Source organism: Schistocerca gregaria, chromosome 7, assembly GCF_023897955.1.
Source record: "Schistocerca gregaria isolate iqSchGreg1 chromosome 7, iqSchGreg1.2, whole genome shotgun sequence".
In the NCBI taxonomy this organism is placed as follows: domain Eukaryota; kingdom Metazoa; phylum Arthropoda; class Insecta; order Orthoptera; family Acrididae; genus Schistocerca; species Schistocerca gregaria.
This window is the reverse complement of record NC_064926.1, coordinates 244,531,913-244,555,643: the sequence shown is the minus strand read 5'-3', so window position 1 is coordinate 244,555,643 and position 23,731 is coordinate 244,531,913. Positions and strand designations below refer to the sequence as shown.

Genomic DNA, 23,731 nt, shown 5'->3' with positions numbered 1-23,731 from the left:
GTTCGTCAGAGTGATGACGCCGCGTCGTTACTACCACTCGGTGATCAAGTGGTCCACGAATTACATAGGTACTTTTAATTTGCTTTTCTTTTTTATAATTTGAGGAGGCTGTGATGTCTTTTACAAGCTACACCACTGCTCATTAAAATTGCTACACCACGAAGATGACGTGCTATAGACGTGAAATTTAACCGACTGGAAGAAGAAGCTGTTATACGCAGATGATTAGTTTTTCAGAGCATTCACACAAGGTTGGCGCCGGTGGCGACACCTACGACGTGCTGACATGAGGAAAGCTTCCATCTGATTTCTTATACACAAACAGTTGACCGGCGTTGACTGCTGAAACGTTGTTGTTATGCCTCGTGTAAGGAAGAGAAATGCGTACCACCACGTTTGCGACTTTGACATAGGTCGGATTGCAGCCTATCTCGATTGCGGTTATCGTATGACGACATATCTACTCGCGTTGGTTCAATGACTGTTTGCGGAATATGGAATCGGTGGGTTCAGAAGGGTAATACAGAACTCCTTGCTGGATCCCAACGGTCTCGTATCACCAGCAGTCGAGATGGCAGGCATCTTATCCGCATGGCTGTAACGGATCGTGCAGCCACGTCTCGATTCCTGAGCCAACAGATGGGGACGTTTGCAAGACAACAACCATCTGCACGAACAGTTCGACGACGTTTTCAGCAGCATGGACTATCAGCTCGAACACCATGGCTGCGGTTACAGTCAGGATAATCTGCGATGGTGTACCTAGCGACGAACCTGGGTGCATGAATGGCAAAACGTCATTTTTTCGGATGAATCCAAGTTCTGTTTACAGCATCATGATTGTCGCATTGGTGTTTGGCGACATCGCGGTGAACCCACATTGGAAGCGTGCATTCGTCATCACCATTCTGGCGTATCATCCAGCGTGATGGTATGGGGTGCCATTGGTTACACGTCTCTGTCACCTCTTGTTCGCATTGACGGCACTTTGCACAGTGGACGCTACATTTCAGATACGTTACGACGCTTGGCTTTACCCCTCATTCGATCCCTGCGAAACCCTACATTTCAGCAGGATAACGCACGACCGCATGTTGCAGTTCCTTTACGGGCCTTTGTGGATACAGAAAATCTTCGACTGCTGCCCTGGCCAGCACATTATCTATGTCTCTCATCAACTGAAAACGTCTGGCCAATGGTGGCCGAGCAACTGGCTCGTCACAATACGCCAGTCACTGATCTTGATGAACTGTGTTATCGTTTTGAAGCTGCATGGGCAGCTGGACCTGTACACGCCATCCAAGCTCTGTTTGACTCAATGCCCAGGCGTATCAGGGCCAGAGGTCGTTGTTCTGGGTACTGATTTCTCAGGATCTATGCACCCAAACTGCGTGAAAATATAATCACATGTTAGTTTTAGTATAGTATATTTGTCCGTTGATACCCGTTTATCATCTGCATTTCTTCTTGGTGGAGCAATTTTAATGGCCAGTAGTGTAGGTTCAGAAATGCTAATGGTTCCCCTCTGTTTCACAATGTAATGATGGAAATTCAGAAAAGTCATACTGATCGCATACCAGGGGTGGAAAAATTCCGTAGGGATGTTCCAACTCGGTTCAGACGGCATGGAGCAATGTCTTGGCCACCTGAATCACCTGATATAATGCCAATGGACCTCTGTGGCCTCTATGAAGCTACAGTAAAGACAGACTCTTTGCTCCTGAACTTCTGCTAAATATCGACAAATGGCGACAGCAGATAACACAAGCGGCTGCCAACATTCATCGAGGCTTGCTCATTAGGATATGGCACGACACAGGTTTCAGATGTGTTACGTAAGGTTGCCACATTGAATGTTTGTACACAAAACTTGAAGATGTACTGCATTGAGTTCAATGTTTGTATCAAACATATCTGTAAGTTATTTGCGTTTGTCACAATTAATGGCTGCTACTGTATACCTAATTTATAAACAGTATGTGTTAACCAGAATGAAATTTTCACTCTGCAGCGGAGTGTGCGCTGACACAAAACTTCCTGGCAGATTAAAAATGCTCGCCGGACCGAGACTTGAACTCCGTACCTTTGCCTTTAGCACGAGAACGTCTGTGTAGTTTGGATGGTGCGAGACGAGTACGCGTCGTGAGTCGTGCTTGTGTAGCTATGTTGGTAGGGAACTTGACCGCGAAAGGCAAAGGCCCCGAGTTCAAGTCTCGGTACGGGATACAGGTTTCATCGGCTAGGAAGTTTAGCATGTATTATATTATACAACATTATAATTTATGTTGGTATGGAGCTGGGCTACCACTGTCTTTGAGAAAAGCTGCAGTGCTTTGCAGAATAGGTTCATAGAGCGTCTTAAAAGTTTCCAATACTATGTTCTGCCATTCATGTACCAAAGCATCCGCTAATTGCTTCGATGGTGGAGCTGAAAATCTGCTCCTCGCTCTGTACTGTAAAACTCCCCAAAACGGTTTAGTTGTATGGACGTCTGGCGATGTCCTTGCCAGGGAATATGGTTGATGATATTATAACACTCCGCAAACGACGCGTGAACGTTTTTGACTGTAAGTATGAGCCCATTAACTTATTGATATATGTCAGCGTTTGGGCACAATATGCTAGTAATAGTAAGCACTTCATTGTCGAGGATGTGGAGGTATTCATACTCATGAACCCGGACATCGAGGATAAAGACAGCATAAGCCCAATGCCACAATACAGCCGCCGAAATCGTAACGGATCCTCCAACATCCTGGAGTGTACAAAGCATTGCCGATCGTAGACTTCTTTTGGTGTTCTCCACACATGAAGCAAGGTAAAAGATGGTTCATCGGACCACACTTAATTATTCCAGTCATTAGATGTCCAGGTTTTATGATCGTGGCACCACTTCGCAGCTTTGCCTTGGCTTCTATTATTAAGGACTGCCGAACTTGATCCTTTCCGTGAGTGGTAGCCTTATGAAGCTCCCGCCGTACTGTTATGTTGACACAGTTGCCGCGGTAGTTTTATATTGTCTTACTACAATATGTTTCAATGCTCGTCAGTCCCTGCTATTTAACATCGGCTCTCACCCACCATTCCTCTTCGCTGATGGTGTTTTACACGGTTTGTGTGTGCTGCAATCATCGTGAATACTGTCGCCCGTGAATCGTTAAACATATAAATAGAAAAAATAGTGACCAGAAACTACGGACTTGCAGAACACGCTTCAAAGCTTATGTGCTTCCTGAATTCACAATATAGAATAGGTCAAGAGTCCCTGAATGAATTGCCGACACTCAGCCGTGGCACGTATCAAACCATCAAGTTTATTTCACTTGAGGCATCATGAGGCGTTAGGTAGAGGCATCTGAATCTGGGCCAACCTAGACGCCGTGCGGCGACGGAAGTGTGGCAGCAGCAGAAAGAAAACACATCTCTGCTCCGGGCACAGGAAACATGAACGCCTCGTCAGATGCCAGAAATAGCTTACCAGCCGACATCAGAAACAAACACTAATCTTCCCAAACAGGCTAAAAACGAGAATGTCTAGGATGTAGGCAATTTTAACTTTTTCCGCGAGTGACTACATATACAAATTACAAGCTCATTACTCGTGAAAATTATTTGAAAATTAAGAAGATGAGTTATCAGCACCTGCTAATCCTATTACTGGGGGAACTCATTTGTAAAAGGGTGCCTTGCCTTCGATACACATCATACTACAATTTCAATTTCATTAATTCAATTTACAACAGAAAACGAGCGTGAACGTACATCGAAATTATTATCAGTTACACTGACTGATGACCTGCGACACAATCACTCGGAGGAGCGTTATTATGATACGCCTAATTCCACATTAACGCAGACGTGGCCTTGCGACGACAAGGAACAATAAAAAAACAACAAGTCCACTCAGATGTCAAGGAAACGTAACCTCCAGGATTCCAGTCAAGGGTTTTATGGTCTACAATAGTAAGACAGTCTTCGAAGTGCCGTAAAATTTAAGTTTGCAGAGTTGGCCCGGCTTCCTCCAATTCACCGCTATCAATCCTTAATCCATCCGGCAAAGCTAGCCCTCGACCGATTTGACCACCGGCAGCACCGGAGAGCAGGAGCCCTCCAAAGCCGACAATTTGAAGGTTACATGCCCTTTAGCTAACAGTCAGTGCGTTGCCCGGCAAAAACCAGTAGCACAACCCCCCCCCCCCCCCTCGACCAAAGACTCTGGCCCCCAACATATGACCAGGTTACATATCGGCAGCGATAGCGGAGTGCCATGACCACCAAAATTAAAGCTGCCAAGGCTAACAGCCGTTTTCGTCAAAGGTGCTCCCCTTACCGCGTACCAACGAGTTGCCCTTTTTAGAACTCTGAGACGTTACACATTTCATCCATTACTGATTTTAACCCTCACGAAACGAAGCAAGACCAGCTGTGTGTTGCAGCCGCGTCACATTGTTTACACGCACGCAGTGGTGTCAACTTCCAACAAGATAGACTATATTGCGTTATATTATTTTATCCACCCCCTCTACATTTCAAAAAACATTGTTAAAAAGACATCAAGAAATTACATCTAATGCAGGGGCTTACGGACAGTCATTCTTCCCAAGCGCTATTCGCGAGTGGAATTGGAAGACGGATTCAATTAGAGGCACCAGAAGTATCCACCGTCACACACCGTCAGGTGTCGGCTCTCATGCTGACATCCCACAGGTTCTGGTAACCCAGTTCCATTTGTTTGACTTCTTGATGGAACCATTCTCCCTGTTCCCCACCCACAGAGCATAGGATTTCTGAAGAGTAAGTAGCTGATGAAGAGCCCAGAAACTGCAGCTTGAAACCCAGAAGCATCAAATACCTTGAAGCTGTCAAAGCCTGTTTCTTACTATATTCTCGTAACGAAAACATTTGCAGTTGCCAATAATCTTGTTGAAAATTTGTTTAATGGATATCGACGATAATTTTAAAATTTCTTTCATTCTGAAAGAATTTCCTCATTTTGAGAAGACAGAAGGAGCGATGTGTTGTACTTGCTAAATATGGTCAACAGCCTATACCACACAAATATTAGTTTATTTAAGACAACCGGTTTCAGCAGACACTGCTCTCTTCTTCAGGTCTTCAACATCTTCTTGCTGTGAAATGTGTTCATTTTACATCACACACCACGCCAAGCAATCATGCGGATAAAAATTAGCACATTTTAAAGTTTCTCTGTGTCTATATTTTCATAGATGGTTGCGGGACTTGGCTGTCCTACAGGATGTCAAATTAAACACCTTTCAGCCATCCAGTTTCCAACCTTATTTTACTTGGCTACCAGTTTCAGTGATTTACTACACCATCCTTAGGCCCCTGACAGACGTGTACGAGGACCCACCTCGCTTGTGATAAAAACCGGACTCCAGAGTCTAAACATGATGGTTGAAGGTATTGCTTTAGCAAGCAGAAATCTACTCATACGAGTATTGCTGGACCCTGCCTTTATTACGACCGCGGTGGGATCTCTCTACACGTCTGTCAGAGTCCTGAAGTTGGTGTAGTAAATCAGCGGAACTGATAGCGAAACAAAACATGTTTGGAAACTGGGCGGATGAAAGGGGTTTAATCTGACATCCTTTATAAAAGTTATGTCATCAAAAAACCCCTACTTTTATCTTAGACTCTGACCGCCGCGGAAAATGACCTGCCACATTTTTTAAAGCATCACCGTCATACATGGACGTATTACTGTCTCCTGGTATTGCTTTAATCAGTTTTTTCCATTTTGCCAAGTTAATGTTGGCATTCAGATAGTGCGGGTGAGCAGCATAGATAGGATGCAGAGAGCTGTAGCTAAAAGCCACTGGACTTTAACTTTAGGATTTCACTTAAGATAGTTTATTAAATATCAAATACCTACAGGTATTGGTACTTCAATAAAAGAACTTCAGAAATAAACAAGTTAATTAACCATAAATCTTTAAGGCAGAATTGAAAATTGCAGTCACGAAATATTTAATCAATCAGAAAACTGTAATGCAACTGCAAACAAAACTATTTTGAATTTAAAGGCATTAAAATTGACTAAAATCATTAAACACTGTTGCTAACTACCATAACACATTTTAAATTAAAAGTAAGTGAATTGATGAAAATATTTAAGGCAACAGACAATTGCAATACAAACAATTCAAAATTGAAATGGATAGTAAATTGTCTGGAACTGTTAAAGTATAGATTACAGTTTAAGTAAGCTCTGTCAAAAACCTTTAAGGTACAGCTTCAATGATATGACCAGAGGCACAGTCGTGCTCAAAGGTATCCGAAGGACCTGAATTGCATTTCACCTGATGCGTATGCAACACACATAACGCAGATGTCCAGCAGGTGCTCTAATCGCTCCTTCGTACAGTGGTTTGACTATTGAAAATGGTTCCAACAAGTCACCACTAGAAAACACTGCTCTGTATCGCAATAACTCAAGATGTAAAGTAATACTACGATATTACAAATATCAGGGAACACCTTATCACAGGTAACACTGTCCTTAAGGCTAGTAAGCTCACATTTATTAAATAAATGACATACTTGAAATGTTACCACTCTCATTATTACGACAGAAAGGTAATGCACGTAGTAAGTTCGTCGTATTCATGATTTCCTCTTCAAAGTAACATACCGTACTTATTAATTAACACAAAATGACATTAAAAATTTAAGTTATTCACAAGCCGCTAGTTAAGAATATGTATGAACTTCAAATGACACGTCGAACCGTCTCGTTCTGCAAATGGATTCAAACCCAGATCCTGCAGACCAAGCAAAGATTTCGTTACTGACGGAAACTAACAGCCATTCTTGATTAGGCATACAGAGAGTGATATACCTCGATTTTAGACAGTATTAGTTAGCAAATATCAACTTTAAATTACATTACGCAAACATTTTTAACGGACGCGAGTTCCAACCCAGCCCCTATTTTCCATGTTAACGAACTACGAGAGATGTTAAATATAGCTTCTTAACGAGCAACTTACTTGAAATGCCGTGAGGTAAACCTTTGTGTTGGACAGGGTTTCGAACCCAGATCGTAATCGGATATATATCGAAGCACAATCAACGGTGATACATCGCATTTTCTCGGCAGTAGCTAGATATTTTAATTGAAATGACCAGACGAAACATTAATTTTTTCCTTCCCAGGGCTCCAACCTAGCACCTATCGCTGTGATAATCTAGAGAAAACGAACGTTAAATATGGGTTTGTAGCACCAGCAGCTACATGTGAGCATGTTTGAACTAGAAATAATATGACGAAGAGTTCAGTGCTGACTGGGATTAAAGCCCCACACATATCGTTGTTGACTACACACAAAGAGACATCAGCTACCAAATTTTTCTGCACCAGCAGCTCGGAATAACATCTTGAACTTACAGTGATTTCGCAAATAGTTCTGTGCCTCACTGGAAGTCAAAGACGTCAAATATCGTTATTGTAGGCGACGAAAGAAAATACATTAAAATCAAAATTATTAACCACCAGCAGATAGGTGATCTCATGCTAGATCTTGATAATACATATGAAATCCTTAGTACCGGGCCAGAATTCTAACCCATTTAAGCGCAATATGTGGAGATGTTAAGAAATCTGCAGTTTTGAACAAACAACAAATTGAAAAAAAAAAAAATGCCACTACCAGACGACAAGTAATGTGGAAAATACTTTTCCGACGTATTTTGGCACAATGCGCTCTCCCGATCCATAATACAAAAGTTTCGAGATGCATCTACTGTCTGGCTGTCTGTTAAACCTGATATGAGCAAAATGTCGCAGATGCTTGCACTTTTTCCACATACGACTATTTTTGGTTTGGAGGTGATGGGAATTATGTTACAAGTTCCATTAGATTGACAGATTCAGCAGACAGCAGAATTGCGCAATAAAAAATGTAGCAGTGAATGGACTCGAACTCGAGACATCTTATCTACCGCGCGCGATACGTAACGTTACGCTACTAGCTGACAGCTAGCTATAACAGCTCCAGAAGTCAACAACAATTCGTCCAGAACTTCTGCATTCCACAGCGCTGTGGGATAATGCATATGGCAAGGTCAGTACTTATGAGAGACAAACAGTTATACCTTTTATTTTGCACTGCACGACGTTTTCAACAAAGACATAGTGCAATAGAGTAGCTCAAGTGGAAAGGAACACTTCCTATTTAGATTTCTGCATCCTACGCTGTTGGCAGTTCTGTGTAGGTGGCAGTTACGTGATTTTATTTCGGTGATTACAAAATAAAGTTGAATGTATGCACTGTGTAGCCGAGGCAGCTAGTTCATGGTGATTCGGTCAACCAAGTAAATGAATTTACTGAACATGGTGCAATTTGATACAGGGAGCCAGTGTGTCAGAATTCTCAGCCAGTGTGTCACCACGGCGTTATAATAGAAAAATGAGCCACTGTGAAGAGGATTTGGTGGTCTGTTGGGCTGATGATAGGTTCATATGTGGTCTAAACCCTCCAAAGAAAAGTAAAAATTCAGCTTACGTCAGTAATGTTCTGATAAATTGACTGCCTGTCTCATGATCCTTCGGCCAGCTACTGCGCTCGTTAACAGGTACAATAAGTGCTGGGTAGGAATTCGCGTCCGTTAAAAATGTTTGCGTTATGTAATGCGAAGTTGATATTTGTTAACTGATACACTCTAAAATCGAGGTATATTACTCTCTGTATGCATAGTCAGGAATGACTGTTAGTTTCCGTCAGACACGAAATCTTTGCTTAGTCTGCAGGGTCTGGGTTTGAGTCCATTTGCAGAACGAGACGGTTCGTCGTGTCATTTGAAGTTCATACATATTCTCAACTAGCGGCTCATGAATAACTTAAATTTTAATGTTATTTTGTGTTAATTGATAAGTACGTTATGTTACTTTGAAGAGGAAATAATGAATACGACGAACTTATTACGTGCATTACCTTTCTGACGTAATAATGAGAGTGGTAACATTTCAAGTATGTCATTTATTTAATAAATGTGAGCTTACAAGCCTTAAGGACAGTCTTACCTGTGATAAGGTGTTCCCTGATGTTTGTAATATCGTAGTATTGCTTTACATCTTGAGTTATTGCGATACAGAGCAGTGTTTTCTAGTGGTGACTTGTTGGAACCATTTTCAATAGTCAAACGACTGTACCAAGGAACGATTAGCGAACCTGCTAGACAACTGCGTTATGTGGGTTGCATACGAATCAGGCGAAATGCAATTCGGGTCATTCGGATACTTTCGAGCATGCCTGTACACACACGACTTTAAGAATCAAGTAGCGGCGGCAATTGCTCGTGAAGGTGGCATAGCAAGCCGTGATATGAATCACTATTTAACGGTGCACTATTATTTTTTCAGATTGGCTAACTAAATCTGTTTTGTAATGAGGTATGTTAGAGGTAAATTTGATGTACATGATTTGCTCAGTATTACACTATACAGTATGACCTTCTCCGTTTGTTAGAACTGTATAACTTTGCATTTTATGTGACGTTTCTTGTGAAACACGCGAGAGGAAGATTTCGGTGTATATGATTGCTTTATTATGACATGTAAGCTAACCGTGCTCTCATTTGAACAGTATATTGTGCATCGTAAGGAGTCTTCGCTAAATATACCTCTTTTACGAAGTGTGCGATTTAAGGATCAATTATCATTCTGTTAAAGAATAAACCATAATTTCTCCATTTTCATCCTTCACTATCTAGAATTCGGATTTTACGCCATTATCGCCTACAATGCCAAAAGTTCGTAGACTGTTGCTACTTCCCATCTCGTAAAGTGAGCACACAGCAGGTTACTTGCATGACTATGACACAGCCCAACCGGTAACTTTTTTGATGAATAACGACATGGAAACCGGGTGTCGCAACCATCATTCTTGGTTATTAAATGGCGTTGCAGTTATTTAGTCACAAGCTGCAGATGGACGCCCGTTACAACATATTCTTACAGTTTAGTCCAGTATTGAACAACGCACCCTCTTGAAAATAACTGGTGTATCTCTAAGACATCCTGCTGCGGCAACAATTCTGTCCACTAGGTCCTCCGGCGTTTCATCGACAAAGCTGTTAAAACACTACCAGAGGAAAAATTGTATTGGGAAAGGATCGAGTGATGGTGGCAACCATGTGACTGGTCCACCGCGATCAATTCAGCAGCCGGGAAAGGTTCCTGCAGATATTGTCTCACTTGCTTTCAGGGCCTCCGTCGTACTGAAATCGATTGCGGCAACGAATAGGTGTGGGAACATCATTCAGCATGTGTGGTAGAACCTCTCGCAGGAATACGAGGTACGTGCGACGACCAAGTCGGTCCGGTAGAATGTACCGCCCAGTTAAACGGTCTCCGTTGACGCCTGCCCAGACGAGACCGTAACCCCTCTCGTGGCATTTGCCGGTTCTCATGTGATTAGTGATCCTTGATGTATGCCCGATGTGCTTTTCTACATACGTCGCCGCACACATCTGTGTCAAATAATACTTAGTTAGCATTATAATCATTTGTGACTACAGAGTTTCATTATGCTTTGTTAAATACTTCAAAATACATTTTCCTGAATCAACCTGTGTTTTATAGTACATAAAGTAAAACGTCTTCTTGCAGCAGGTTACATTGCAAATCTTCACAAAACGATACCGGTGTTGTCGTAACGATCAGATGGCGACATTCTGCATGAAACACAAAATTTTTCATCAATTTCTGTCATAAATGCATGTGATTGAGTATCCTAAACACTCAAAAATCCTAAATATCGAAAACAATACACAAAAAAATGTTGAAACGTGTGTGAAATCTTACGGGACTTAACTGCTAACGTCATCAGTCCCTAAGCTTACACACTACTTAACCTAAATTATCCTAAGGACAAACACACACACCCACGCCCGAGGGAGGACTCGAACCTCATCCGGGACCAGCCGCACAGTCCACGACTGCAGCGCCATAGACCGCTCGGCTAATCCTCACGCGGCTCAACCAGTCTTACTAACCTCATTTGACATTAAAAATAGTTTTACTTGACGGTACACGACCACTTCCCTTGGACCTAGAGAGACCCACCGAAAAAGTGACATGAAAATACAAAGTCTTACAGACGTAAAGATTACTTAACATTTTATATGATGAAAACATAAACAGTTGTGTATTTTGAAGTATTTAACGAAGCATAATGACACTCTGTAGTCAAAAATGGTTCAAATGGCTCTGAGCACTATGGGACTCAACATCTTAGGTCATAAGTCCCCTAGAACTTAGAACTACTTAAACCTAACTAACCTAAGGACATTACATACACCCATGCCCGAGGCAGGATTCGAACCTGCGACCGTAGCAGTCCCGCGGTTCCGGACTGCAGCGCCAGAACCGCACGGCCACCGCGGCCGGCACACTCTGTAGTCACTAACGATTATTATGCCACCTTAGTATTATTTGACTCAGGTGTGTGCGGCAACCTATGGAGAAAGCTAGTCCCCCTGAATCTACCGCCGGCCGGGCTGGCCGAGCGGTTCTAGGCGCTTCAGTCTTTAACCGTGCGACCGCTACGGTCGCAGGTTATAATCCTACGACGGGCATGGATGTGTGTGATGTCCTTAGGTTAGTTAGATTTAAGTAGTTCTAAGTTCTAGGGGACTGATGACCTCAGATCTTAAGTCCCATAGTGCTCAGAGCCATATGAACCACTTGAACCTGAGTCTACCAAATACTACCAGTGTAATGAAACAGGAGAGTAAACTACACTATCAAGAACTCTTTCATAATTTTTGACAAATAAAACAAATAAGTGAAGAACTACACTGGCGGAAAAAGACCCAACACTAAGACGGAGCTAAGTGACATAAAATTTACTTAGCAGACGTGTTTATACATTTGAAAGATGATATATATTCGGATTTCCCTCAAGTCACATCAGAGGATGCAAATCAGGTATGATTGAAATACACATTGTAAGGCTCGTGGACATTAGTTATCTTTGAGATTGTATGTTGTGAGTTGCTGTTAGTCAAGAATGCCTTTCAGGCGACAAAGTCTCCATTATCAGGACCTCACAACATGTGAACACGTTCGTGTAGTATGGCTAGGAGAATCTGATGTTTCTTCTGCGATATTACAGAAAGACTTCGCAGTACTGTAGCCAATGTACCTGACTGCTGGCAACAGCGGTCACGGGGTGTACGACTGCATGAAGAGCAGCTTCTGGACGGCCGTGTGGGACTACCGAGAAGGAAGACAATCAAGTTCGGTGTGTGGCCCCGGCTCATCGTACTGCATATGCAGCAGCAATATAAGCTACAAATCGGTTACTTCAAGGACAGCTCCGAGCCAGAGGCAGTGAATCTTGCATTTTCCTCACACCAACCCTCCGCCATCTGCGACTTCAATGTCGTCAGCGACAGCTTATTGGAGGGCAAGGTGGTGGTCTGACGTGTTTTCTGATGATAGCTGATTCTACCTCGGTGCCTATGATGGCCGTATGTTGGTTAGAAGGACGCCAGTTGAAGGTCTACAACCAATCTGTCTGCGTGTTAGACACACTGTACTACACCTAGAGTTAGGGCCTGGCGTGCGATTTCGTATGGCAGCAGGATCACTCTTATGGCTAAGGCACGCACCCGGACTGCAAATTTGTACGTCAGTCTGCTGGTTCAACCTTATTTGCAGCCAATCATGAACAACTTTCCATCGGGTGTGGTGCTGTAACCAAACATTCTGTTGTCGAAATTCTTTGGTCTGTTCGATCACTGGATCTGTCTCCACTGGAGCACATGTGGGGTATCATCGCACGACAAATCCATAACCAGCATTAACCGTCTGTGTATTACCGATCAAGCGCAACGGGAGTGAAACTCCAATCCACGAACTGGTATTCGGCTCATATTCAACACAATGCATGTACGTTTGTAAGCTTGCATTCCATATTCGGGCGTTTACAGCGGATATTAATGCACCAACATTTCACATTTGCAATGGCTTGCCTCGCATTTACATCAACTTGTGGTCTTGAAATGTTAATCACTCAAGTTAGATGGACAAGTGTATTCCCGAAATTTCATTACTCCTCGTTAATTAATTAATTCTTGGCGTTGCGATTTTTTTCACATCAAAGTATGTGGGGACTACCGACTACAGTATATCAACCTCAGAGCCTGGACATCAGTTTCCTAAAGCAGTGCGACACAATTTTCTAAACAATCTCTAAAAACACAACTGCGAATACTTGAAGATTTAGGAATGTTTTGGAAAAGAGTACACTTCCCCTATTTAACATACACTCGCGACAGTTGATGAAGATAATTTACTTTAAGTAGTGTATAAGCTTAGGGACTGATGACCTTAGCAGTTAAGTCCCACAAGATTTCACATACATTTGAACATTTTGGACATAAAACATTAATAGCGAGCTTTAGTTACAACCATCTTACTTGTGTATGTACTTAAGTTTGTAAGAGATACAACATAACAAATAAAGTGAAAAACATACGTATTGTGAAGGTAAAATAAAGTTAGTACATGTTTTCAATGCATCATACTTTAAGGATGGTGCTGTATGTTGGTCTGGCATGGATTGGAGCCAGCTATGTTGTAAACAGCGACCTCAGTGTGAACTCAACCTCTGACATGCATAGTCCAGTTGGGATTATGTGCATATACAAATGTTTTTAATATTTTAACTAACATTTACCGGTATAAATTTTATGACTGACTTACATTTGAAGCGCCAATGCATATTTAAGGAGGCATGCATGTTACCTTATTGTAACAGTTTCCTCGCATGCCTTTTTAGCACTGAAGATGGCCATACAACGACCGAAATCTAAATATGAGATAAAGATCATTTGAGACTGATTGCTGTACCCATTACTACTTGAAATAGAAAGTTTTCCAAAATAAGACTTTAGTACTATTATCAATGCATTCTTCTCATCAGGAATGGTCATGAAGTAAGTGTAAAGCAAGTGAGACTGCACATTTCGTACCATACACTGTAATTTCAGCATTCTCTCCTTGTAACCTTTTTCTAATATATAGAATGAAGTTGCTTGTTTTGCCGCTTTATTCGGCCCCCTCGTATCACGTCAATTTCTAGTTAACTGAATTAATAAATTCAAAGACCATGTAAAGCCAGGAAAAGAGAAAAAACTGGTTGATAAGGGGTGGAATTTCTGTCGAGGTATCGAATTAGAGTTGACTCATGTTGCAGTACCCATTGAACGGAATCCAAATTACTGCATACTGTACCTTTCCCGATGCGGGTTGAAAGGGAGACTGTAATTGGCGCGTTATTACGGCTACTGCCGCTTGCCTCTCCGCTGGTATTTAGCGCGAGCTCCCACAATGCGCCAATCAGAACGCGCTCACCCGTCGTGGGCGGGTCGCAGCCGGGTCTGGCGCGAAGCCGCAGCACGGCCCCCTCGTTGTAAGGCAATTATTTTGAAGTACGGCCCACTTCATTAGAGCGAGCTGGATTTAACGTGGATAACTAAATTTAAATTGGATTTCTCGTTTTACGCATCGTTTTGTGGGGGTCAATTAGCGAACCGCTGCCGATGTCGTCCGACCGGTAATATGCTATATCAATTGCGCAGGCCGGAAAAATCTGGCCGGGTGATCGGTCTGATTAAAAGTTCCGGCCAGCTGGCCGCAAATGCACGGGGCTGCCTCAAAGGGCAGACACAATGTCCTTTAAAGGAGGACGCTGAGCTGGAGTGTAAGAGACATCTGCTTGGATGTCACAACTGTCAAATCACACTACTTCGCGAAAAATCTGTCTCCATTATACATGCATTGATGCTTATGTCAAATGGTATTATTTTTTGGGGTAATTCTTATGATTCAAAAAGGGTATTTTTTTACTCAAAAACGGGCTGTTCGAGCTATGTGTGGAGTAAGTTGGAGAACCTTTTGTTGACCCCTCTTCAATAGTCTGGGGATTCTGACATTGCCCTCACAGTATACATTTTCTTTAATGTCGTTTTTTGTTAGCAATATTAGCTTATTCCCAATAGTTAGCAGCTTTCACTCAGTTAATACTAGCCAGAAATCAAATCTGCATGTGGAATGCACTTCCTTGACTCTTCTGCAGAAAGGAGTGCAGTATTCTGCTGCATCCATTTTCAGTAAGCTACCACAAGAACTAAAAAATTTTAGCAGTAGCTCAAACACTTTTAAGTCTAAAGTAAAGAGTTTCTTCATGGCGCACTCCTTCTATTCTGTCGAGGAGCTCCTGGAAGGGCTGAAAAATTAAGCAAATTCCAGTGTTAGATTGTTGGTTTTCCTTATTTAAACTTACGACTTGTCGCCTGAATATGTTACTTGTATTTCATTTTATCTGTTTCTACTATCGTGTTATAATTTCATGTATTGACTTGTTCCATGACCATGGAGACTTTTCCTTAATTTGGTCCCACGGAACAATAAATAAATAAACAACTTTGACTTTGTCAGCCACAATTGGTCATAGCATCCGACGGCAGTGGGTGGCTGAAAAATATCGCAACCCCTCGAGAAATGTATGCTTGTACGTAAATGCAATTAATGAAATTACTCCTCACAGATCCCACAAACCGTTTTGGGTCTCAGACATCTGCAATGCACTTATGCAGACTGAAGCGACGAATAAAAATTTGCACCAAGGCCAGGATTCTAAACAAGGTCTTCTGTTTACTAGGTAGATGCGCTAACTGCAATGCCACCTTGGCACAAGGTCGTTGCGCACATGCACGGTCTACTGTATCACGCGTCCTTCCCTCAACTGGGCTCATGCGTGAATGAGAATTTAGATTGAGGAGGGAGGAGTCTCGGGGTAATTCATGCAAGTGTGCAAAGCCTTGGTGCCTGGTTGGCGTAGTGGTTACTGTTCTTGCAAAATGGGTCGAGCCTGCATTCGTCACTTCAACCTGCGTATGTACACTATTGATCATTAAAATTGCTACACCAAGACGAAATGCAGATGATTAACGGGTATTCATTGGACAGATATAATACACTAGAAATGACGCGTCATTACATCTTCACGCAATTTGAGTGCATAAATCTTGAGAAATCATTACCCAGACCTACGACCTCTGGCCGTAATATCGGCCTTGATACGCCTGGGCATTGAGTCAGAGCTTAGATAGCGTGTAGAGGTACAGCTCCCCGTTCACCTTCAACACGATAATACAGGTCATCAAGAGTAGTGACTGGCGTATTGTGACAACCCAGTTGTTCGGCCATTATTGACCAGACGTTTTCAATTAGTAAGAGATCTAGAGAATGTGCTGGCCAGGGCACCAGTTGAACATTTTCTCTGTGCATTAAGGCCAATGCAGAACCTGCAACATGCGGTCGTGCATTGTCCTGCTGAAATGTAGGGTTTTGCAGGAATCCAATGAGTGGTACGAGCCACGGGTCGTAAAACATCTGAAATGTAACGTCCACACTTCAAAGTGCCGTCAATGAGAACAAGAGGTGACCGAGACGTCTAAACAATGGCACCCCATACCATCATGCCGGGGGATACGACAGTATATCTATTTCGAATACACGTTTCCAATGTGCGTTCACCGCGATGTCGCCAAACACGGATGCGACCGTCATGTTGCTGTAAACAGAACCTGGATTAGGATGAAAGACTGGTATTTTGCCATTCGTGCACCCAGGTTCGTTGTTAAAAACACCACCGCAGGTTATCCTGTCAGTGATGCAGCGTCAAGGATAACCGCAGGCATGGTCTCTGAGCTGATAGTCCATGCGGCTGCAAACGTGGTCGAACTGTTCGTGCAGATGGTTGTTGTCTTGCAAACGTCCCCATCTGTTGACCCAGGGATCACGATCCGTTATAGGCATTCGGATAAGATGACTATCATCTAGACTGCTAGTGATACGAGACCTTTGGGATCCAGCACGGCGTTCCGTATTACCCTCCTGAACCCACCGACTCCATATTCTGCTAACAATCGGATACCGACCAACGCGAGTAGCAATGTCGCGATACGATAAACTGCAATCGCGATCGGCTACAATCTGACCTTTACCAAAGTCGAAAACGTGATGGTACGCATTTCTCCTCCTTACACGAGGCATCACAACAACGTTTCACCAGGCAACGCCGGTCAACTGCAGTTTGTGTATAAGAAATCGGTTTTGGCAACTTTCGTCATGTGAGCATGTTGTAAGTGTCGCCACCGGCGCCAACCTTGTGTGAATGCTCTGAAAAGCTAATTATTTGCATATCACAGCATCTTCTTAATGTCATTAAATTTCGCTTCTTTAGTACGTCATCTTCGTGGTGCACCAATTTTAATGGCCAGTAGAGTATATAATAGATGTTTGGGAGTTCAAAAGAACCATACAGTTTCATTTGAATACTGCATCTGAGCCAGGATTTCAGGTAGTATCCCCCATTTTGACCGATCCTGAGCGACTATTACAGTACAGTTGGAGAGCCTCTATAATGGTGTTCGATTTTAGTGGAATAACAAGTAAGCTGAGGCGCAACTGGCATTTTGGATAGAGGAGGGCCTGTTAGGGTAGTACGTGCAGATGTGGAACGCCGCTGTGTCACGGTGGCGTAGTGGGTAGCGCATTTGCCTAGTGAACAGAAGACCTGGGTTGGAATCCTGGCCACGTTACTGATCCTGTCTGGTTACTTACGTTGCAAATGTAGCTGCTGGCCTAGCCTGCAGCTTACACTTATGTATCTGACCACGAACGGCAGCTGTGCGATGCAATAGCTGGCAAGTCTCAGTCGTGGTAAGAACGTGGTTCCGTGTAGCTGTGACTGCATTATATCGGCGCTCTTTGCATTCAAAAGTGAGCAAATTTTTAGTGCTAGAATGGCGAGTGCTTCCGTAATCAAGGTAAGCGAAGCATTTGATGTTCCACTAGGTACCGTGGAAGATTTAAACTGGATACAAGAATACGGCCATTCAAGAGGAGTCTTACTAAAATTATCATAAGACAGCTGGAAAACTCCCTGCAGAAAATAGTATCGTGCTTACGAACGCTGTCGGCACCAGAATGATATGAAGGGAGCTCCATAAACAAGAATTTTCGGGGCGAGCTGGTACTCCAGTAATGCGAATCCCCGTGGTGCCGAAGCTATAGAACAGGGATGCCGAAGCTATAGGGCTTGAACAATAGAGCGGTATGCATCAAAGGCAATCCAGCAGTTGTTAAACGTGCTACCAAAGGAATAAAACGGCCTGTCCTTACCACAATGCAGGAAGCATGGAAGCATGTTGCGGAGCATCCATAGCCGTCCTTTGGTGGTCACACACACACTGTAATAACCAAGTCTTGCCTTGTGGTGTATAGCCCAGGAGACCACCATAAATAGCGAGTACTTCAGCAAAATAACTGTCTTTGAATAAAAGTGTCATTTCTGTCCATTTCATTGCGTATTTCTGTCACGTACGTTCAGTACTGTACAACAGCAGTTCCATCTATCTCTAGCCCAAGGTTCATCGAGGTACTTGGCCGGGCTGTAACACATCTTAAAAATGATGCACATGAATCTGCCAAACAGCTCGCATCTGATAGATGGACAGGCAGTGGGAGAAAGACAGGAGTATTGAGATGGTATGAATTTGGATCAAAAGACCATCTTTTCACGTGACACGCCTGAGCGGCTGAAGTGGCTGAAATTTTAAACAATTTTAGAATCGTCCTGTGGGACATGTAATGTGGCAGGCAGGCAGTAAGCAGCCTCTTGTATACTGAAGCCTCTGCGTTGCATATGGATTTCAAGTAGCCTTAGTCTTCATCTGCTGAAATCAGCACACACATAATAGACGAAATTATTTTTCAGATCGGAAAAGATATAACATTTCACGTTTTCCTTGTACAGACCTGGAATACGGGTTTAAAAAATTGTAATGTAGGATAATGTAGTGATTTAGCGAGTAGCCATGTGAACTTTGCCGGCTTCATTCAATAAAAGGCGTTGCAAAACACTTTAAAATCTTCTAGTGGCTGTAGAGAGGACTTAGAAAAAAGTCTGTTCCACATGATGATACCGTACGTTGTAGAACTGTACAGCACATGTAAACTATGTGATCAAAAATATGTTGACATCTGGCTGAAAATGACTTATAAGTTCGTGGCTCCCTCCATCGGTAGTGCTGGAATTCAGTATAGTGTTGGCCCACCGTTAGCCTCTGATGACAGCTTTCACTCTCGTAGGCATACGTTCAGTCAGGTGCTGAAGGTTTCTTGGGGAATGGCAGCCCATTCTCCAAGGCGCGCTGCACAGAGGGGAGGTATCGATGACGGTCGATGAGCCCTGGCACGAAGTTGGCGATCCAAATCATCCCAGAGGTGTTCTATAGGATTGAGGTCACTGCTCTGTGCAGGCCAGTCCATTACGGAAATGTTATTGTCTTGTAACCACTCCGACACGGGCCGTGCATTATTAACAGGTAGGTAATGTTCTGTGGGACCAAACTACTGAGGTCATCGGTCTATAAACAGATGCTCGATCCTCTTGAAAGGTGCAGTCACCATCCCGAATTGTTCTTCAACAGTGGGAAGCAAGAACGTGCTTCAAATGTGAATGTAGGCCTGCGCTGTGATAGTACCACGCAAAACAAAAAGGAGTGCAAGCCATCTCCATGGAAAACACGACCACACCATAACACCACCGCCCCCGAATTTCACTGTTGGCACTACACACGCTGGCAGATGACGTACACCGGGCATTCGCCCAACCCACACCCTGATATCGCACCGCCACATCGTGTACCGTGATTCGTCACTGCACACAACGTTCTTCCAATGTTCGGTCGTCCAATGTTTACTGTCCTTGTAACGAACGAGGCGTCGTTTGGCGTTTACCGGCGTGATGTTTCTCACTTCTCGCCTATTACACAGTACGATCCTCTTCAACTGTCGGTCACCGGCCGGAGTGGCCGTGCGGTTCTACGTGCTACGGTCTGAAACCGCGCAGCCGCTACGGTCGCAGGTTCGAATCCTGCCTCGGACATGGATGTGTGTGATGTCCTTGGGTTAGTTAGGTTTAGCAATTCTAAGTTCTAGGGGACTGATAACCTCAGATGTTGAGTCCCATTGTGCGCAGAGCCCTTTGAACTGTCGGTGTAAGCTTTCGTGCAGTACGAATCCCTTCACGTTTCCAATTCACTATCACATCGACAACAGTGGACGTAGGGACGCTTAGGAGTGTGGACACAAGTGAGTTCCTTAGGTTGTTTAGGTTTAAGCAGTTCTAAGTTCTAGGGGACTGATGAGCTCAGATATTGAGTCCCATAGTGCGAAGAGCCATTTGGACTGTCTGTGCAAGCTTTCGTGCAGTACGAATCCCTTCACGTTTCCAATTCACTATCACATCGAAAACAGTGGACGTAGGGACGCTTAGGAGTGTGGACACAAGTGAGTTCCTTGGGTTGTTTACGTTTAAGCAGTTCTAAGTTCTAGGGGACTGATGAGCTCAGATATTGAGTCCCATAGTGCGAAGAGCCATTTGAACTGTCGGTGCAAGCTTTCGTGCAGTACGAATCCCTTCACGTTTCCAATTCACTATCACATCGAAAACAGTGGATGTAGGGACGCTTAGGAGTGTGGACACAAGTGAGTTCCTTGGGTTGTTTACGTTTAAGCAGTTCTAAGTTCTAGGGGACTGATGACCTCAGATGTTGAGTCCCATAGTGCGCTGAGCCATTTGAACTGTCGGTGTAAGCTTTCGTGCAGTACGAATCCCTTCACATTTCCAATTCACTATCACATCGAAAACAGTGTACGTAGGGACGCTTAGGAGTGTGGACACAAGTGAGTTCCTTGGGCTGTTTACGTTTAAGCAGTTCTAAGTTCTAGGGGACTGATGACCTCAGATGTTGAGTCCCACAGTGCGCAGAGCCATTTGAACTGTCGGTGTAAGCTTTCGTGCAGTACGAATCCCTTCACATTTCCAATTCACTATCACATCGAAAACAGTGTACGTAGGGACGCTTAGGAGTGTGGACACAAGTGAGTTCCTTGGGCTGTTTACGTTTAAGCAGTTCTAAGTTCTAGGGGACTGATGACCTCAGATGTTGAGTCCCACAGTGCGCAGAGCCATTTGAACTGTCGGTGTAAGCTTTCGTGCAGTACGAATCCCTTCACATTTCCAATTCACTATCACATCGAAAACAGTGTACGTAGGGACGCTTAGGAGTGTGGACACAAGTGAGTTCCTTGGGCTGTTTACGTTTAAGCAGTTCTAAGTTCTAGGGGACTGATGACCTCAGATGTTGAGTCCCACAGTGCGCAGAGCCATTTGAACTGTCGGTGTAAGCTTTCGTGCAGTACGAATCCCTTCACATTTCCAATTCACTATCACATCGAAAACAGTGTACGTAGGGACGCTTAGGAGTGTGGACACAAGTGAGTTCCTTGGGCTGTTTACGTTTAAGCAGTTCTAAGTTCTAGGGGACTGATGACCTCAGATGTTGAGTCCCACAGTGCGCAGAGCCATTTGAACTGTCGGTGTAAGCTTTCGTGCAGTACGAATCCCTTCACATTTCCAATTCACTATCACATCGAAAACAGTGTACGTAGGGACGCTTAGGAGTGTGGACACAAGTGAGTTCCTTGTGTTGTTTACGTTTAAGCAGTTCTAAGTTCTAGGGGACTGATGACCTCAGATGTTGAGTCCCATAGTGCGCAGAGCCATTTGAACTGTCGGTGTAAGCTTTCGTGCAGTACGAATCCCTTCACATTTCCAATTCACTATCACATCGAAAACAGTGTACGTAGGGACGCTTAGGAGTGTGGACACGAGTGAATTCCGCAGAACGACCCATTCTTCTCTCTCACGATGTCTAATGACTACTGAGGTCGCTGATGTGGTGTACCTGGCAGTAGGTGGCAGCACAACGCACCTAATATTATAAACTCATGTTTTTGGGGGTGTTCTGATTATTTTGATCACATACTGTACATTGAAAATTCATACCTTATAGCCACTGTCTGTCACATACCATTTAAGTCTGAATTAAACAGCGGCCGTTACAAACTGGTACGTTCACTACAAGGATGGCTGGCTGCGGTGCTCCACGGACACACACACACACACACACACACACGCACACACACACACACACACACACACACACACACACACACACACACACACACACACACACACACACACACACACACACGCGCGCGCGCGCGCGCGCGCGTGCGCGAGCGTTTCTGGAGCGTCGCCGATACACGTTATGAAGCGAGCATCAGTGTCACCACCATAAGCGGATGATAACGACAAATCTCCTTTCCTGTGGTATGTGCGTATCGCGAAGCGAGAGATTTGAAAGTGGTCAAATCTTGAAAGTTATTTCACATACGAATGGAACATTTTTGGACATGGATTTCCTATATAAACTTTACCTGTGAAGTAAATTCTACGAGCTCATGCAATCGTGAAGCATCTGTTATTGCTGGAGGGGTTGCTGTTAATTAAATCTAATAAACTCCATTTATTTCCGTGAAAACTCAAACCGTTTTTGTGCGACTCTTGATCACAGTGTATTCTTCAGACTCCTGCAAATGCGGATTATTGCAGATATTTCAGAGTGTCACTGTGTGGCTGACTGATTTTTGTCACTGAGAGATATTTTTCTCTTTTCTCTTCTTCACACTGATTATATTAGCTGTTTATTCACGTACGACGAGTTTAGTTTCGAGAACTCACTATTTTCATATAACACTGCAACATAAAATATACACGGCGGCCTGTGTGGCCGTGCGGTTCAGTCTGGAACCGCGTGACCGCTTCGGTCGCAGCAGGTTCGAATCCTGCCTCGGGCATGGATGTGTGTGATGTCATTAGGTTAGTTAGGTTTATGTAGTTCTAAGTTCTAGGGGACTGATGGCCACAGATGTTAAGTCCCATAGTTCTAAGAGCCATTTGAACCATTTGAAAATATACAGTTTCATCCTACAAAATTATCAGATTATTAGGTGGATGAGGTACGTCTACTTTGTTAGATAAATATGTTTTACGGGTTTTATAGGTCTGGTGAGACTGATTCTGAGTTGCTGTTTTTTTTTGTTTTTGCTTACATATGATCTTCATTTGACAGCACAATCCCCTCTAGTGACATCACAACTGTGTTTATGTTTAATCTACAACTGATATTCGCGGAGCATCAGCAGTGACAAAAGTTACGGAGGAAGATCGTATTATTTTGTTGCTTTGATGTACTTTATAGATAAATAATATATACTGGGAGTTCTACTGTTTTGCTTTTACTGTCAGTATGTTTAAAATTATCTTTATTCTTACAGGAAATCTCTAGGTGTACTGTCATTGATACAAAAAGTCATTGTCCAAGGGTTTCAGACCCCTGCACAGCTTAAATTTTGAATAAAAATCATCATTAAAGGCGGCCGAAGACATCGGGCACAAAAGTCCACCCTCGCTCTATCAACAGCCTTGTCAAAGAAGGCTGAAGGCCGAACGGAGGTTCAGGCCATCCACTTGCCCTTAAGATGGATAACAGCCCCTAAAAGGTGGTATAATGTGCAATTTTCAACTTCATGAGCATGCAGAATGGAGTGGAAGTCATGAAACGAAATTAACAGGTATCTGAAGAATATGTAGCTTATAACTGGAAGTCTATTGGCCAAATATTTCGGATTTCTCCACCATTCGTATCTCCGGGAACGAACAGTCAGTGGGAAGTGGTCATGAGATAAAGGTGGAATGAGCAGCTAATGGATGACATT

At 43.4% G+C, this 23,731-nt stretch overlaps 1 protein-coding gene across 1 annotated transcript in view; it reads left to right on the top strand.

Annotated features, from left to right (window-relative positions):
- Window positions 1-23,731, top strand: part of LOC126282365 (protein FAM117B-like) — a 98,602-nt gene that overhangs the window by 341 nt on the left and 74,530 nt on the right. The gene's annotated exons all lie outside the window — the stretch shown is intronic.